The following is an 18,742-nucleotide window of genomic DNA, read 5'->3' on the forward strand; positions in this document are numbered from 1 at the left end:
ACTTAAAATAATCCAATTTATTATTATTATTTATTATTATAACACTTTACTTTCTTCCCTTCACCCTCTTTTATTTCATTACCCATTCTTTATTTTTATTTGTTTTACTTCGTCTCATTCTATTTTATTTTAGTTACCTATTTTACTTTATTCCTATTTAGCCCTTTTATTTTATTTACCTCATCTAATTTATTTTATTTTTTTTATCCCTCTTATTTTATTTTACTTCACTTCATTTTATTTTATATTATTCCTTTACCTATTTTATTTTATTTTAATTCTATTTTTTATTTTATTTTATTTTTATTTTAATTCATCTCCTTTATTTTCATTTTTATTTCATATCATTTTCCATCACTCTTATTTCATCATCACTTTTATTTCACTTTCGTCTCTTTTGGAAGATCTAGTGAGAGCCAAGCTAGTCTTCACATCTCTTTCTCTCCTTTGCTTGTTTGATGAGAGGGCATGCTGAGCCTTATGTCGCTGTACCAATCTCGTCCTCGAGCAGTTTTACCGTCGTGCCGGTCTGAATTACCGTGCCCGTCTAGCTGCCGCATTAAACTAGTCGTTGCGTCAAACTAGCCGTCGTGCCAGTCTTGTTGTCATGCCTAGCAATTTAGCCGTCATGCCAATGTGAGTCACCGTGCCTGTCTAGCTGCCGCGTCAGACCAGCCGTCTGGCCAGAATCACCACTGTGTCAGCCTAACCGCCTAGTCAAACTTCTTCTCTCTCTTTCACCACTCTTCTCTTTCCCTTCATTGTAAAATATGTATTAAGAGTTACTTGTCAAGGAGACACCGTAAGGCTGCCTAATTGACACAAACTTTTGTAGACAACTTATTTTTAAACAGGAAAATTATGTGGTTTCTTGAACCTTTAGAATCATACTTAACTTAGTAAACCCAAATCCATAGTTTACACAACCTATCTTGTGACCGGAACCAGTCTGCCTGCCTAGAACCCTACAAAAGCCCTGTTTTACAAAAACAATTATTAAAAATAGTAAAAAAAATTGTTTTGACCCAAATTTTCTCTAAGAGCTTCACAAGAGGCTGAGGAACACACCCAAAGTTTAAATTTTTTATTTTGACCAAGTTTGACATGGGTGACACTAGCCGTGTCGCCTAGCCTAGACTGGGTGACCCGCCTAGTGTCGGCCAGATTTGAGCAACACGCCTAGTATCGCCCGGGCGACAATTCCCATGTCACCCAGACCATTTTGTCCTAAAATTCAAATTTTTGATTTTAATGACATTTTTTACCTTTTTTTGGGCGACACTAGGCGTGTCGCCTAAATCTGTGACCCTCAAAATATGGATCTTTGACTGAGGGATATGTTTGTTAGGCGTGCATATCCTTCCTAGCGGATTTTGACCCCTATAAGGCCACTTTTCGTGGCCATTTGAGGGGGAGGGAGAGAAAACCTGAGATAGAGATTAGAAACCCTAGAGAGCTGTAGAAGATAGAAATCTTAGAGAAAAACTCAGAGAGAAAACCCTAACCTAACCTAAGCTTGAGAACCCTAGTTTTAGCCCATTTCCAGGGCACAACCACCCTATTCAATCAAGACTTGCTAGCTGACATCTGGATGAGAGAGGCAAAGAGGACCGGTCCTGATACGAGTGAGCTCTTAAGGGCTCGGGAGTCCCGGGGTATCCGGCCCAGTTTGATATCATTGATCTCTCTTTCTTTTACTTCCTATTACTACTGTCATTTCATTTTGGCCTTATTTGGATCAATTTTCTATAAAAATCATATTTTGTATTGTCTTGGATCATGTTGGCGCTGCCACAGATCTAAGAATAGATTTGCTCGTTTCTCAGCAGATCTGGCCTCATATCTGAATTCGATTTGTCCCACTTTCTTTACCACTTTATTTTCTTGTATTTTCACAAGTTTAAGGTGACATATTAGAGAGACCTTCACCAGATAGATCTGTTTTGCATCATAAATAGTTTGGCGCTCACCGTGGGGCATTTCGAACCTGATCCAAGCACCAAAATACAATTTTTATTTTCTATTTTTTACTGTTTTCTGTCACAAAAAGTCCCAAGAATCTACAGTAACTAAGATCCAGGGTTTCGGTGCTCCGAAACCTAGCTTTTTCTGGGTGACACCACCCGTGTCGCTGAGATCCAGGGCGACACTCCCTGCGTTGCCCAACACTCAAAAGTTTCAAATTCTTTTGAAACTTTGCATATCTATTATAGGGCATTTTTTGTGACTGTGCACAAAATTTCATAGCAAAATAAATTTTTTAAAAATACTAAAAGAATATTTTACTGTTATGTCTACACTTTTCTACTTTACTCCATTTTAATTTATTTCATCGTAAATATATTGTATTTATTCTTCTTCCAAGTTTAAAGTAGTTTTATTTTATCAATATAAACAAGATTAAAATAACCAAAAAAAAAAAAGTTTTTTGGGTGACACTAGCAGTGTCGCCCACCCTACAAGGGCGACACTATTAGTGCCGCCCAAGTGACACCACTCGTTTCGCCTAACTACATGTAACAATCCTAAAATTTCAAAAAAAAAAAAAAAAAAAAAAAAAAAAAAGGAGAAAATATGCTTATAAATAGGTGATGTTCTGTTTGAGTATGATGGTCCTTGGGGACCATCACTGTTTTCAAAAACTTTTGCTTTGGATTAACTTTTGCTTTGCCTTTACTTTTTTTCCTTTGCCCGCTTTTGCCTCCTGCTGCTTGTAGCTGGCAGCGTCCTTTAGCGGACGTGGTTTTCGTACGATAAAAGTCTGCTTTTAACGCGACACCTCAGGTATGAGGTAGAGCGTAATAAAACAATATAATAATACGTTATAAGAATTTAAATAGGGGATGTGAGCACTCCCACCCTAAAACAAAATTTTGAGATCTCTCTCTCTAGTCGAAACACAGTGAACTTCTCTCTCGAACCGAAATTTTTTATCGGAAGCTCCCTCTCAAATAATTGTGGGTAAGTGACATCGTCTTTCTGAAAAATAGTCTATTTTTAATAAATAGCGATATTTCCGTCTATGATCTTTATTTTATCAGTTTTATGTATAAGTGACCTCATTGTCTCGAAAAATAATCCATTCTTTTTAAAAATGAAATGAAATAATTCTTTCTGCTTATTATCATGAATTTTAGGCGCGATAAATTTTATGCGCACGTGACCTCATTATCATGAAAAATAATCTTTTTAATAAAAATTGTGATATTTTATCTATGTTAGAAATTTTGAATGCTGTAAATTAGAAAAATAAATTTATTTATTTTTCTTGTTTATTGTTAGAAATAAATGTGATATTTCTGCTTTTAGTAAAATTGTGATATTTCTTTCTACTGTTTTGAATATTTAGACATTGTAAAATTCGTGTGCAAATAACTGCCGTATTATTTAAAAATTGACATTTTTGCAATTGATTATAGTATTGTTGTGAAATGTTTATTTGCAAATTAACATCCCATAAATTGTGATAATTTTGTATTCTTGAATTTTTATAAGAGTTTTTCTATACATATTAAATTGACAATTATGCTAGAATGCCTTTACAAACTGCTACCTTTCTAAATTTGAGCCCAAGATATTTGATTGGTTATTTTTGAAATGTTATATAGAGTGATTGTTATTAATGGTTTAAGTGAAATTCATATTAATGATTTTAGTGATATGTTGAGTACATGATATTGCTGCTTTCGAATGTTTAAAGAGATTTAGAAATAATTTAAGTATGCAAGTGGACTCATCCGGTTCGCCGGTGAGGTATAAGTGGACCTATCTGGGACGCCGGTAGGGATTAAGTGGACTCATCTGGTATGCCGGTGAGGTATAAGTGGACCTGCAGGGATTAAGTGGACCTATCTAGGACGCCGATAGGGATTAAGTGGACCCATCAGGACGCTGATAGAGTATATAGGTGACCTACTTGGGACGCCAGTAGGGTATTTTGTGAAATCCTTTGAATTATGTACTGTCGTTAAAAGTGTTATAAGCATTTCAATTACTCGGATTATACTTAATTATGCAATTATTGAAAGTGAAATTGTTGATGCATTTCTATTAATAGATCTCATTTTGGAAAATATTGATATCTTTCAATCATGATTATTTTTAAGATTATGATGATCACTTACTGAGTAGCCAAACTCATCAAACTATGGTAAACATTTTTTCAGGATAACTACGGATTCATTTTGAGTGCTAGTCAAGATCAACCTTGGAAGATACTGTTGTTGTGCTAGCTTTCTTTACTTACTATGTAAGACCTCGCCACTGTAAATTTGTCCTATCAATAGATGTATATATGTTTTGTCCGTCACTTCTCAGGAATAATAGTATTGTAAATTCTTGGGGTGTGACAATTATGGTATCAGAGCAATAGGTTTAAGATCCTTAGGAAATTTAAAAAGAATATACTTAAAAATCACATTTATTGTGTGTACAGACCGGGATAAAGTCAAGATCCAGAATAGCTGAAGCCAATATGGAAGGAATTCACAAAGCCTTGGAAAATATGGTTGCTTTAATGCAACATCAAATAGAAAACAACAATCCACCCAAGCAGTCAGTTACAGGAAATGGTGGGAGCAATATCGAACAATTTAAGAAATTAAACCCACCTTCTTTTAAGGGTGCTCTAAACCCACTGGAAGCCGAGGGATGGATTATGCAATTGGAAAAAATATTCGAGGTTATGGAATGTCCTGATGATAGGAAGGTGGCCTTGGCAGTTTTAATGTTAGAAGGTGAGGCACAACACTGGTGGCGAATGGCAAAAGGAGTATTGGTCAAAGAAAATAAAACCTTGACTTGGGAAGTATTTCTAGAGGCATTTAATGAAAAGTATTTCTCAAATTTTATTCGAGACCAAAAAGAAATGGAATTTCTAGAATTAATCCAAAGAAATAGGACAGTAGCACAGTACGAGGCCAAGTTTACTGAATTGGCCAGGTTTGCACCACATATGATTAACAATGAGGCAAGAAAGGGGAAGAAATTTGAAAGGGGTCTCAGGCCAGCTATTAGAAGCAGAATATCAGTCTTGAAATTAAGAACTTATGCTGAAATAGTGGATCGTGCCCAAATTGTCGAAAAAGATTTTGAAGATTACCAAAAGACGAAAAATCAGAACAGTCATGTTAGACCTACATCATCTAATCGACAACAGTTTGAAAGGCCAAACAAGAAGCCAAGGCCCTCGCCATTTCAAAGCTCAATAGAAACATGTAGAAAATGTGGGAAAAATCATGGATCAAGCCCTTGTTATTGGAATACCGGAGCCTGTTTTAAATGTGGAAAATTGGGACACCAGATTAAACAATGTCCTAGCTTACAGACACAACAGCTTCCAAAGTAGGGAGAGATAGCTCCGAAGCCTCAGATGAAGGGAAGAGTATTTACGATTACCGAGCAAGACGCTCAGGCCTCAAAATCAGCGATCCAAGGTACTCTTACTATCTTCCAGAAAGTAGCTCATGTTTTGATTAATCCTGGATCTACTCATTCATTTGTGTCACAACACTTCGCATGCCACTTAAAGGTAGAACCAGAACAATTAGAATACATTCTAGAGGTAGCCACACCGATGGGAGATTCAATTAACACCAATATAATGTACAAATCATGTGTAATAAAGATAGAAGAAAAGGAACTGTTGGTTGATTTAATACTCCTGGAAATTCAAGATTTTGATGTAATCTTAGGCATGGATTGGCTCTCTGCATACCATGCAAGTATTGATTGTTATAAGAAAATTGTTACCTTTAGTATTCCGAATCAACCAATATTTTACTTCAATGGTGTCAAAGAAGACTCCCCATCATATTTAATCTCTTGTATTCGAGCTAATCGCCTCCTTCGAAAAGGGTGTCAAGGCTTTCTTGCCTATATCAAAGAAGATAGGAAGGAAGAAATAAATTTGGATACCACTCCGGTTATCCGAGAATTTCCTGACGTTTTTCCTGAAGAATTGCCAGGATTACCGCCTGACAGGAAAATTGAATTCTCCATTGAATTATTGCCAGGGGTAGCACCAATTTCTAAGGCACCTTACAGAATGGCTCCTGCAGAACTTAAAGAACTGAAACAACAATTGGAAGAATTATTAGATAAAGGTTTTATCAGGCCCAGTGTGTCACCTTGGGGTGCTCCAGTACTGTTTGTCAAAAAGAGAGATGGGACTATGAGATTATGTATTGATTATAGACAGTTGAACCAAGTGACAGTGAAAAATAAGTATCCATTACCTAGGATTGATGATTTATTTGATCAATTACAAGGATCACAAGTGTTTTCAAAAATTGATCTTAGATCTGGATACCATCAGCTTAAGATTAAAAGTGAAGATGTACTCAAGACAGCTTTCAGAACAAGGTATGGCCATTATAAATTTTTTGTCATGCCTTTTGGATTAACCAATGCACCAGCTGCATTTATGGATTTGATGAATCGTATCTTTAAGCCCTTTTTGGATAAATTTATTGTGGTATTCATCGATGATATTTTAATTTATTCCAAGAATCAGAAGGAACATGAGCAGCATGTAAGAATGGTATTACAAATATTAAGAGAAAAGAAATTGTATGCCAAACTTAGTAAATGTGAATTTTGGCTCGAACAAGTGACATTTTTAGGACATGTCATATCAAAAGAAGGTCTATCAGTTGATCCTTCAAAGGTTGAAGCCGCTGTTAATTGGAAACAACCAAGTAATGTGACTGAAGTTCGAAGCTTTTTGGGATTGGCAAGATATTACAGAAAATTTGTAGAAGGATTTTCTCGAATCGCAATCCCATTGACTCGATTGACACAGAAAAATGTCAAATTTGAGTGGACAAGTGAATGTGAGGAGAGTTTTCAAGAACTAAAAGTTCGATTAACTTCAGCACCTATTTTAACTATTCCTGAGGGGAGTGGGGGATTTGTGATTTATAGTGATGCTTCACATAAAGGTTTGGGCTGTGTATTAATGCAATATGGGAAAGTAGTGGCATATGCATCCAGACAGTTGAAAGAATATGAGAAAAAATATCCAATTCATGATTTGGAGCTAGCTGCAATAATATTCGCTTTGAAAATATGGAGGTATTATCTATATGGTGAACAATTCGTAATATACACGGATCATAAGAGTTTGAAATACCTTTTCTCTCAAAAGGATTTAAATATGCGGCAGATAAGATGGATGGATTTCTTAAAAGATTATGATTGTACAATCCATTATCATTCAGGAAAAGCTAACGTTGTGGCCGACGCTCTAAGTAGAAAATCTACGGGAGTCTTAGCTCATCTAATGATCCAAGAAATGCGATTGTTAGAGGAAATAGTGGATTGGCATCCAACTCCGTCCATTAATGGTGTGGTAAGTATGATTGCCAACATTAAGGCGGAACCCCAATTAATCCAACAGATTCGATTGGCACAAAAGAAAGACCCTCAGCTTATAACAATTATAGAAGAGGTGAAGCAAGGAAAGAGAGATGAATTCTCTATATGTAGTGAGGATTTGCTAAGATTCAAAGGTCGGGTTTGTGTCCCGAATGATGAGAGTGTAAAGAAAGCTATCTTAGAAGAAGCACATCATTCTCGTTATACGATACATCCCGGAAGTATTAAAATGTATCAGGACTTGAAGAAAACCTTTTGGTGGAATAATATGAAAAAAGAGGTAGCACTATTTGTGTCTAAATGCCTAACATGCCAGCTGAACATCAAAGGCCCGCTGGGTTGTTGCAGCCTTTACCGGTACCAGAATGGAAATGGGAGCACATCTCTATGGATTTTGTCTCTGGCTTGCCTAGAACAAATTCAGGACATGATAGCATTTGGGTCATTGTGGACCGGTTAACCAAAGCTGCCCACTTTCTACCGATTCGCACGACGTACACTTTGGATCGACTGGCTCAGTTGTACATTAAGGAAATAGTGCGGTTGCATGGAGTTCCTGTCAGTATTGTATCGGACAGGGATACTCGGTTTACTTCTAAATTTTGGGCTAGACTACAGTCAGCCATGGGGACGAGACTCACCTTTAGTATTGTCTTTCACCCCCAAACTGATGGACAATCGGAGAGGACCATCCAAACCTTGGAAGATATGCTGAGGGCCTGTGTTATTGACCTTACAGGAAGCTGGGATGACCATTTACCCCTGATTGAGTTTGCTTATAATAATAGCTTCCAAGCCAATATTCAAATGGCACCATATGAAGCCCTGTATGGAAGAAAATGCAGGTCACCCATATGTTGGGACGAGGTTGGTGAAAGAAAGCTTTTGGGGCCAGAAATTGTCCAGATAACCACAGATAAAATAGCATTAATTCGTGAAAGGCTCAGGACAGCTCAGTGTCGGCAAAAGAGTTATGCCGATAACCGAAGGAGAGATCTTGAATTTGAGGAAGGTGATCGAGTTTTCCTAAAAATCTCACCAATAAAGGGCATTATGAGATTCGGCAAGAAAGGAAAGTTGAGCCCACGTTACATCGGACCATTTGAAATCTTGGAAAGAATCGGAGGTGTCGATTATGGACTTGCCTTACCACCCAAATTGGCAAATGTCCATAATGTCTTTCATGTATCTTCACTACGAAAATATCAGCCCGACCCGTCCCATATCTTAAAATATGAACCTTTACCGATCAGGAAGGACCTATCCTTCATTGAGCAGCCAATTTTGATACTGGATAGAAGGGTGCAAGTGTTGCGTAACAAGGAGATTCCTTTAGTCCGTGTATTATGGCAGTACCATTCAAGAGAAGAGTCGACTTGGGAACGAGAAAACGAAATCAGAGAAAAAAACCCCTATCTTTTTCAGTAATCAGGTACACAAATTTAGAGGACTAAATTTCTTTAAGGAGGGAAGAATGTAACAATCCTAAAATTTCAAAAAAAAAAAAAAAAAAAAAAAAAGGAGAAAATATGCTTATAAATAGGTGATGTTCTGTTTGAGTATGATGGTCCTTGGGGACCATCGCTGTTTTCAAAAACTTTTGCTTTGGATTAACTTTTGCTTTGCCTTTACTTTTTTTCCTTTGCCCGCTTTTGCCTCCTGCTGCTTGCAGCTGGCAGCGTCCTTTAGCGGACGTGGTTTTCGTACGATAAAAGTCTGCTTTTAACGCGACACCTCAGGTATGAGGTAGAGCGTAATAAAACAATATAATAATACGTTATAAGAATTTAAATAGGGGATGTGAGCACTCCCACCCTAAAACAAAATTTTGAGATCTCTCTCTCTAGTCGAAACACAGTGAACTTCTCTCTCGAACCGAAATTTTTTATCGGAAGCTCCCTCTCAAATAATTGTGGGTAAGTGACATCGTCTTTCTGAAAAATAGTCTATTTTTAATAAATAGCGATATTTCCGTCTAGGATCTTTATTTTATCAGTTTTATGTGTAAGTGACCTCATTGTCTCGAAAAATAATCCATTCTTTTTAAAAATGAAATGAAATAATTCTTTCTGCTTATTATCATGAATTTTAGGCGCGATAAATTTTATGCGCACGTGACCTCATTATCATGAAAAATAATCTTTTTAATAAAAATTGTGATATTTTATCTATGTTAGAAATTTTGAATGCTGTAAATTAGAAAAATAAATTTATTTATTTTTCTTGTTTATTGTTAGAAATAAATGTGATATTTCTGCTTTTAGTAAAATTGTGATATTTCTTTCTACTGTTTTGAATATTTAGACATTGTAAAATTCGTGTGCAAATAACTGCCGTATTATTTAAAAATTGACATTTTTGTAATTGATTATAGTATTGTTGTGAAATGTTTATTTGCAAATTAACATCCCATAAATTGTGATAATTCTGTATTCTTGAATTTTTATAAGAGTTTTTCTATACATATTAAATTGGCAATTATGCTAGAATGCCCTTACAAACTGCTACCTTTCTAAATTTGAGCCCAAGATATTTGATTGGTTATTTTTGAAATGTTATATAGAGTGATTGTTATTAATGGTTTAACTGAAATTCATATTAATGATTTTAGTGATATGTTGAGTACATGATATTGCTGCTTTCGAATGTTTACAGAAATTTAGAAATAATTTAAGTATGCAAGTGGACTCATCCGGTTCGCCGGTGAGGTATAAGTGGACCTATCTGGGACGCCGGTAGGGATTAAGTGGACTCATCCGGTACGCCGGTGAGGTATAAGTGGACCTGCAGGGATTAAGTGGACCTATCTGGGACGCCGATAGGGATTAAGTGGACCCATCAGGACGCTGATGGGGTATATAGGTGACCTACTTGGGACGCCAATAGGGTATTTTGTGAAATCCTTTGAATTATGTACTGTCGTTAAAAGTGTTATAAGCATTTCAATTACTCGGATTATGCTTAATTATGCAATTGTTGAAAGTGAAATTGTTGATGCATTTCTATTAATAGATCTCATTTTGGAAAATATTGATATCTTTCAATCATGATTATTTTTAGGATTATGATGATCACTTACTGAGTAGCCAAACTCATCAAACTATGGTAAACATTTTTTCAGGATAACTACGGATTCATTTTGAATGCTAGTCAAGATCAACCTTGGAAGATACTGTTGTTGTGCTAGCTTTCTTTACTTACTATGTAAGACCTCGCCACTGTAAATTTTTCCTATCAATAGATGTATATATGTTTTATCCGTCACTTCTCAAGAATAATAGTATTGTAAATTCTTGGGGTGTGACACTACAACTGTCCCAGAAAAATTCTAGGACCCCACAAGTCTGTTCCAAAGCCTTTTGGATCCCTGTTTACCATGTTTTGATTTAAAATATATTTTTTTTAAATATAAAAAAACTATTTTGCTTAAGATAGGTCTGCGTTATTTCTAACTTTATTTTATTTTATTTTATTTTAGATTGTTAAATTTGCCCGAAACCATATTTTCCCTGCTTTCACCATGCTTAGTTTAATTATATTTCATCAAGGTCGAAAAATATAAAAATTAAAAAATTAAAAAAATTATATATATATATATATATATATATATATATATATATATATCGAGGGCTGTTTGCGCCCTCCATGAACCGTGTCCCGTTCGAGTCACTCTCGACTCGGGCCCTGCTAGACTTAGCATGGATTGTGCTTAGTCTCATTGTGCTGACTTTACCTTCTTAGGAGTTGCTTACCCGTCCATTTATATTGTGCTTCGAGCTAGTTTCGCCTTGAAGCGCGCATCGCTAGGCACGATCAGTGCTGAACGCTCACTTATTTTTTTTGTTGTTTTGTGTGCATTGTGTGCTTGACTTTATTTTAATTGCGTGTTTCTTTACACACTCCTACACATACCGGACCGGGAGTGTCCGGGAAACCGACAAACAAATATTTTGAAAACCCTCAAACTCCGCATTAATGGCGTGAGGGGAACCTAGCTTTGAGAGTCTAGGCAGTTGGGATTCGCGTAACTTTAACTGTGAGTGCCCCTCCGTAATCTATTGCCTCAAAGCAACTCCGCGTATAGTAGGGCTTGGTAAACATCCTATAACATGTGGCCAAGACCTATGCAGGGACCTATATCAGCCTAGCCGCATTTCAATAGCTAGGAAGCCACTCTTAAGCCAAGCCTACCTATAATCAATCTAGGTCAAACATTTTTGTGTGCTTTCATACTTACTTCTGATCAGTTAATCTTAGATCTCAGTCCGGACCCACTTTTGGTCCGAGCTGAACTCTCTGGGTCCAAGTCCAGGCTTGTATCTAGCCTAGCCTAAGTCTGAACCAGGCTCACACCCAAGTCCGAACCTAGGCCCCCTTTTGATCCAACCCAAAGGATCGTTCCTAGCTCATCTTTGATCCAGTCCGGGTCCACACCTGGTCTGATCATCAAAACTCTCTGAGTCCAAGTTCAAGCTTATACCTAGGCTAGCCTAGGTCCGAACCAGGTTCACACCCAGATCCGAACCAGGGCCCCCTGTTGGTTCGAGCCGAAGGCTCATTCTTAGTTCATCCTTGATCCATTCCGGGTCCACACCCGGTCTGATTATCACAACCCTCTTGGTCCAAGCCCAAGCTAGCACCTAGCTCGGTCCAGGTCCGAACCAGACTTACACCCCAGCCCAAACCTAGACCCACTCTTGGTCCGAGCCGAGACTCGTATCAATCTAGTCTAGATCTTAGTCTAGGCTAGCATAGGTGTAAGCTTTGAGTTGCCTCTAGAGCTAGACTAGGCTTACTATAGTTCAGTGTCTGAACCAAAGCCCATTGAGTCTAGCAAGTCTAGGTTCCAGTTTAGTGTTAGTCTAAGTCTTAGTTAATGTTTTACCCTAGAGTCAGGCTAGGTCTTCCCTAAGTCGTCGAGTCTAGCTCTTACCTAAGTCTAGATTCTAGAATCTAGCCAAAGAGAATCACCATGTCGGTTACTCAAGGCGACCATGATGATTGCTCCACAACTGACTCTAAACTAAACCTTCCCAAACCTAGGGACCAGTATGTTGCAATCCCTTGGAATTATCAACAAACCATAGACTAATCCATCATCCAACGCCCAGGTCTTCCGTTAGAGGCAGAGTCCGAAGGGTCCACTGCTAATCCTGAAATCGGTGTGATCCGAAAAGCGAATTCAGCCTGAAAGACTCTGAATAGTCAGGGGGTCCGACCAGGTGTTGTCCTACAGGGGATTTTAGGTAACCAAAGTAGAAGCCGAGTGAGAGAAGACATTCATGCAGCATCTAATGTCAATTCTCACAACTCGAACCAAGACAACCCTGAGGTACAGCGATCTCAAAACCAAGACCCATCTAGGTCTAGGGCATCCAACCCAACCTCCAGCCACCGTAGTATGTCTCATGTCATTCTTGACACTATACGGAGCAAATGTGTCAATACATACCAACCCTTAAGAGAGATGGGCGTCCAAGCTGCCCTTAAAAATATGGTTGACCTAGGTTACACTGTTCATGCCCCAGCTCATGGGTCAATGCCAAACCAAATTGGTAGTATAGGTCAACCCCTAGCACAATCGAGTCAACCGATTCTTCAATCGGCCCCCGTAGTTCACCCGGTCCAACAAACAGTGCCATTTTCGCCACCGGTGGCAACACCTATAAGATTTTACGCCCCTCAGGCACAAATATATCAATCTGCCCTGGTGACTGCGACTCACCAATCTCAAGCCCATGCAGGCCAACATATACCCCAAATCTCAACTTACCAATCTACACTTGGGAACCCACCGACCAGTGGGCCTACCGTCATGCCAATTACTCAACAAGAAGGCATTTTAAAAGCGATGCAGGATATGCTCATAAGAATGGGCTTGCATGAAATTCTACCCCCAAAAGCTTACGTTCAAAAGACCCTTGGAAGCATGGAGGACCTTCCCCTTAGATTTGTTGTCCTAAAATTTAGGGATAAGTTTAATGGGAAAAGCGATCCAGATGCTCACATCAATGCGTATCTCCTCTTTGTGAGAACTTTGCAAGACAGACCTAACCAACTAAATGCCATATTTTTGCAAACATTAACCGGCAAGGCCTTGAACTGGCATCGGAGAACAATGTCTGCTTGGCCACACATCATGTCAGACGAAATGTTCAACCTATTCGTCTCTCACTACCGCTGGTCGACATCAAGATCTCTCTCCTTGGGCGAGCTTAGTGCAACGAAGAAAAATCCAAGAGAATCCTTCAAGGATTTCATCTGTCGATTTCGCGAGGCAGTAATTCGGTTCATAGAATGCCCACTGACAGACCTAGCCAAAATCTCTATGGCCTTGGATAATGTCGCTCCTGAATACAGGACCTTTTTCAACCAAGGTCTTATCCCCTACTCTTTCGACTTCATGATTGAGCGAGTGTCGTGACATGAAAGGGCAAGAGGGACATCCCTCAACACCAGGCCCGACAATAAACCAATAACGACTCCCCAAAATAAGAGCAAAAATAATAACAAGGGGAAGCTTCCAGTTAGGTTAATGAGATTGTCGTTAACGGATCGACTCAAGGTTCATCCACTCAGCACAACAATTAGATCCAAAATCGAAGGGGTCTGCCTAGAGCTAACACTCGAAATAAAGAAACTCAAGGATCTACAACCACCTACGATCTACCGGCTCATCTCGGGAAGATCCAAGCTCAAATCTTCATCTTGGAGCTACTCGCTAACTCATCAGCACACAGAGCCCAGATCGAAAGGGTTCTCGCCAAGACAAACATCCCAAGCAACACACAGCTGAATGAATTGTGTGAAATGATCAACTAACTGATGACACCAACACCAATTGTGTTCACGAACGATGACATCCTGGTTAGCTTCAATCGTTTCATGTCCAACCTTTGCACATCACCGTTTTCATGCAAAGATATGAAATACAGAGAGTGCTTGTTGATAATGGGGCATCCCTAAACATATACCCTATGAAAACAGTGAAGCAGATAGGAAAAAGCTCGGATAACTTCTAGCCGTGCCAACTAACTATCGTCGCATACGATGGGACAAACGACAAGATGAAGGCATACTGGCTCTCATGCTCAAGATCGACCCTACATTCCAAACAATAAAGTTTTATGTCTTGGACATAGAGCCTTCATTCAACATGCTGCTAGAAAGTCCATGTCTGCATGAAAACCTCGTAGTCGCCTCAACACTCCATCAATGCCTCAAATTTCCAATTAAAAATGGTGTCGTGAAGGTATGTGTTGAACCCCCTTCCTATTCCAATTCTAGTATAGGTAGCGGGAAGTTAGCCGTAGGGGTCAAGCTTGGAGATATCCTGCTCGCTTCCTTTGAGCAAGCCGATTATGCCACCTTACGCCTAGAGGCTGGTGATCCTGTTCTTCAAATTTTACAAACTTCTACATCGATGGATGACATTATCCAATGTTAATATCGTTACAGTTTTGGGTCCCTCAAAGCTTGGCACATGCTCTTCTCCCAAGGCTTCCGACCAAGCCAAGGCTTAAGGAGTCAAGGGCAAGGTGTAACAGAGGCGATTTCTGCATCACCCCAAGCCAAAAGTGAAAATGGGGTTCGAAGAGGACTTGGGTGTACTCTCACCCTATTTCAAAGCTGGATGAAGCTTTCAAGCTATCCGGGCTTTGTATATGGAGGCATTCAAAGCCTCGATCCTCTCGACGCTCGTCCTTCTAAACGGTCAAATGTGATCCTTTATCCCTCAACGGTCGGGAATTCTTCTTCCACAACTCAGCACACACAAGAACTGGGGATGAAGACCTTTTTACTGACCTCGATTTGAAGGTATGCACAATTGGCTCTAACATAGGCAAGTATGCTCATCCGCATATACAAACCCAGGAACATAATTGGTCGATTATTCCTCTATCTCGAGAATCGCTGGAAGCATACCAGCGGCACCTTCAAGTCCTCGTGCCAAAAAACAGATAAGCACAGGGTGGCCATCTAATTGCCCTGCGCGTCCAGTCCTCAACATATCTCTCGCGAGTCCCATAAGGGACACTTCTTGTGTTATTTCAACATCCGTTAAAAGTTCAAAATATGATAAAACTAATAATAATGAAAAATAATTTTCAAAAACGGTGAACACTCAATATAGCCCAATAACGGTGCACAATACCCAAGATGTAAATTGGATGACCAAGACAAAGATTAAGAGACAAAAGTCTGAAGAAATCTCTCAACCAGAGGAACTTACTTCTCATGTTGAACAATTGAAAAAGAGATTCGATGGTGACCCAACGGCTATCGTCGAAGAGACGATCGATGTAAACTTAGGAACTGAGAAGGTTCGAAGGTTAACCAAGATTGGAACCTCCCTATCTCTTGAGGAGCGAGAAAATATGATTTCTTTTATCACTGAATATCGTGATGTCTTCACCTGGTCATACAATGATATGTCTGGGCTAGATCCCACGTTGGTGCAACATCACCTAATATTCAACGAAGGGACAAAGCCTGTAAGGCAGAAACTCCGATATCAAAAGACTTACGACAAACTACTCAAAGCAAAGTTTATTACCTCAAAATGGTTGGCCAACATAGTGGTCGTAGCCAAGAAAGACAGGAGGATTCGAGTGTGCGTCTACTATTGAGACCTCAACAAGGCATGTCTAAAGGACAATTTTTCATTACCAAATTTAGATTCCTTGGTCGACAACACTACGGGACACGAGATGTTGTCATTCATTAACGGCTTTTAGGGCTACAACCAGATCATCATGGCAGAAGAAGACCAGACCAAAATGTCATTCATAACATAATGGGGAACTTACTACTACAAAGTCATGCCCTTTGGCCTCGAAAATGTAGGGGCAACTTATCAGCGAGCAATGACTAGTATCTTTCACGACTTGATGCACACCATCATGGAAGACTATGTCAACGACATTCTGGTTAAATCGAAGACCAGGTCTGATCATCTCACCAACCTTAGAACTATTTTCGAAAGACTCCAGAAACATCAACTCAAACTCAATCCTCAAAAATGTGCCTTTGGAGTTAAATCCAAAAAATTACTAAGATTTATAGTAAGCCAAAGGGGCATTGAGGTGGACCCATCCAAAATACCAGTCATCACTGAAATGGTCCCTCCCCGAAACATTAGAGAAATCTGTGGGCTTCAAGGTCGCATGTAAGTCATAATGCGTTTCATTTCACAACTGACAAACAAGTGCGCACCATTCAATAGACTCCTTAAGAAAGATACCCCATTCATATGGGATAATGAATGCCAAGAAGCGTTCAACCAAATCAAGGAATACCTCACCAAACCTCTCATCTTTAGTCCTCATAATCTGGATAAACCTCTATTCCTATACATATCTGTGAAAGACAAGATCATGGGGGCAGTGTTAAGACAATACGACGATCATGAAAAATAACAAACGATATACTACATCAGCAAAACCATGGTCGACTATGAGACAAGATACACGGATGTGGAGAAGCATTTCTTAACACTTGTGTGGTCTATGCAAATTTTAAGACACTATGTCTTATCTCATACAGTCAAGCTCATCTCAAGAATAGACTTGAGAGGTCAATCCTTAACAGACATTTGGCAAAGTGGAAAATGCTATTGAGAGAGATCGAGATCGAGTATGTTACTCAAAAATCGATCAAAGGACAAGTCATTGCTGATCACTTGGCTGAACACGCACTGTCAGATAACACTCCCATTAACACGAATCTCCCTGATGAGAACCTCTTCACAATTGAGGACTCAATTTGGGAGGTATACTTTGATGGTGCAAAAATGAGTACGGGTCAGGTATAGGAGTCATACTACGCTCACCCGAGAAGATTTTATTGTCAACAACCATCAGATTAAATTTCCCATGTACCAATAACATTGTTGAATATAAAGCCTTGATAGCTGGGCTCGAGAAAGCCATGGGAATGAACATCCAGCAAATACAAATGATTGGTGACTCCTTACTCATCATAAACCAAGTTCAAGGGATTTGGAAGGTGAACAAAGAAAAGCTTAAACCTTATCAAGAAGAGGTGGAAAAGATGATCTCATATTTTAAGAAAATCACCTTCTAGCATGTAACTAGGGAGAATAATCGGTTCACCGATACCCTTGCAAGACTTGCCTCAATAGTCGATATTCCCCCAGAAATCACCACGCTCCCATTCTACATCAGGAACAAACATGGCCTTTCCCCACCAAGGATCGAACAAGAAATAGAGAAAGAAAATGAGAAAGATGGGGAAGTGTCTCTTGTGGCTTTAGATGCGCTAGTTAAGGCAAAACTATGGTTCCACGATGTTCTATCCCCACTAAAAGATGAGTTATACCCCAAAGGAGCCACCAAAAAGGATAAAGAAGCCCTTGGAAGGATTTCGATGGGATTCTTGGTAAGAGGTGACCTCCTGTTCAAGAAATCCTTCAACGACATCATTCTATGGTGTCTCGAACAGCCAGAAATCAACCAAGTACTGACTGAGTTACACAATGAAGGAGGTCATTCTGGGGCAGCCGCCTTAGCTCAAAAAATCAGGCCTTAAGGCTATTACTAGACCACCATGGCTGAAGATTATTGGAAGTTCTTTAAGAGGTGTCTCAAATGTCAACTTTATGGAGACCTCATCCATGCACCGTCCATACCGCTCAACTCAACACCTCCCGTATGACCCTTTGTCATGTGGGGTCTTGATATCATCTGAGTGATATCACCAAATACCTCAAACGGCCACCTTTTTATATTAACGGCTACAGAGTACTTCTCAAAATGGGTAAAGGCTGCATCATTTGTCAAAATAGAAGGATAACATGTTGCATATTTCATAAAGAACAACATTTTATTCAGATTTGGCGTTCCTGAGTCAATCATTACTGATAATGGATAAAATTTCAAAAATGAAAGGGTCACTAAGGTGTGTAAAAAGTTTTTTAGATAACGTAGAAATTCTCCACACCTTACTACCCTCAAGGAAACGGACAAGCGGAGACCACAAACAAAAGACTTCTCAGAATAATAGACAGAATAATAGAAGGTGGCAAAGATTGGCACAAAAATCTAAAAGACGTCGTATGGGCCTATCGGACAACTGAGAAGACTCCTACTGGCATGATCCCATACTCATTGGTGTATGGTATGGAAATAGTGCTACCTATTGAAATTGAGATATCATCTTTCTGAATGCTCATTCATAGAAATTCAGATGATGAACTAAAGATCGAAGCACGAATCGTTGCTCTTATTAATTTGGATGAAAGACGACTACGAGATACACAAAACATCGTTGCTTATTAGCTGAAGGTCGAGAGGGCATACCAAAGAAATGTTGTTCCTCTACAGTTCAAAGAAGGAGACATGGT

At 39.0% G+C, this 18,742-nt stretch overlaps 1 long non-coding RNA gene across 1 annotated transcript; it reads left to right on the forward strand.

Moving 5' to 3' along the window:
- Positions 1–281: 281 nt before the first annotated feature.
- On the forward strand, positions 282–4,352 carry LOC148781680 (uncharacterized). The gene is made up of 2 exons (XR_016057808.1): positions 282–636; positions 4,167–4,352. It is a non-coding gene; the product is annotated as an uncharacterized LOC148781680 (long non-coding RNA).
- Positions 4,353–18,742: the final 14,390 nt, after the last annotated feature.

This window comes from Amborella trichopoda, chromosome 6 (assembly GCF_054954075.1).
Source record: "Amborella trichopoda isolate Santa Cruz 75 chromosome 6, AtrichopodaSantaCruz75HAP2 v2.0, whole genome shotgun sequence".
NCBI lineage: Eukaryota > Viridiplantae > Streptophyta > Magnoliopsida > Amborellales > Amborellaceae > Amborella > Amborella trichopoda.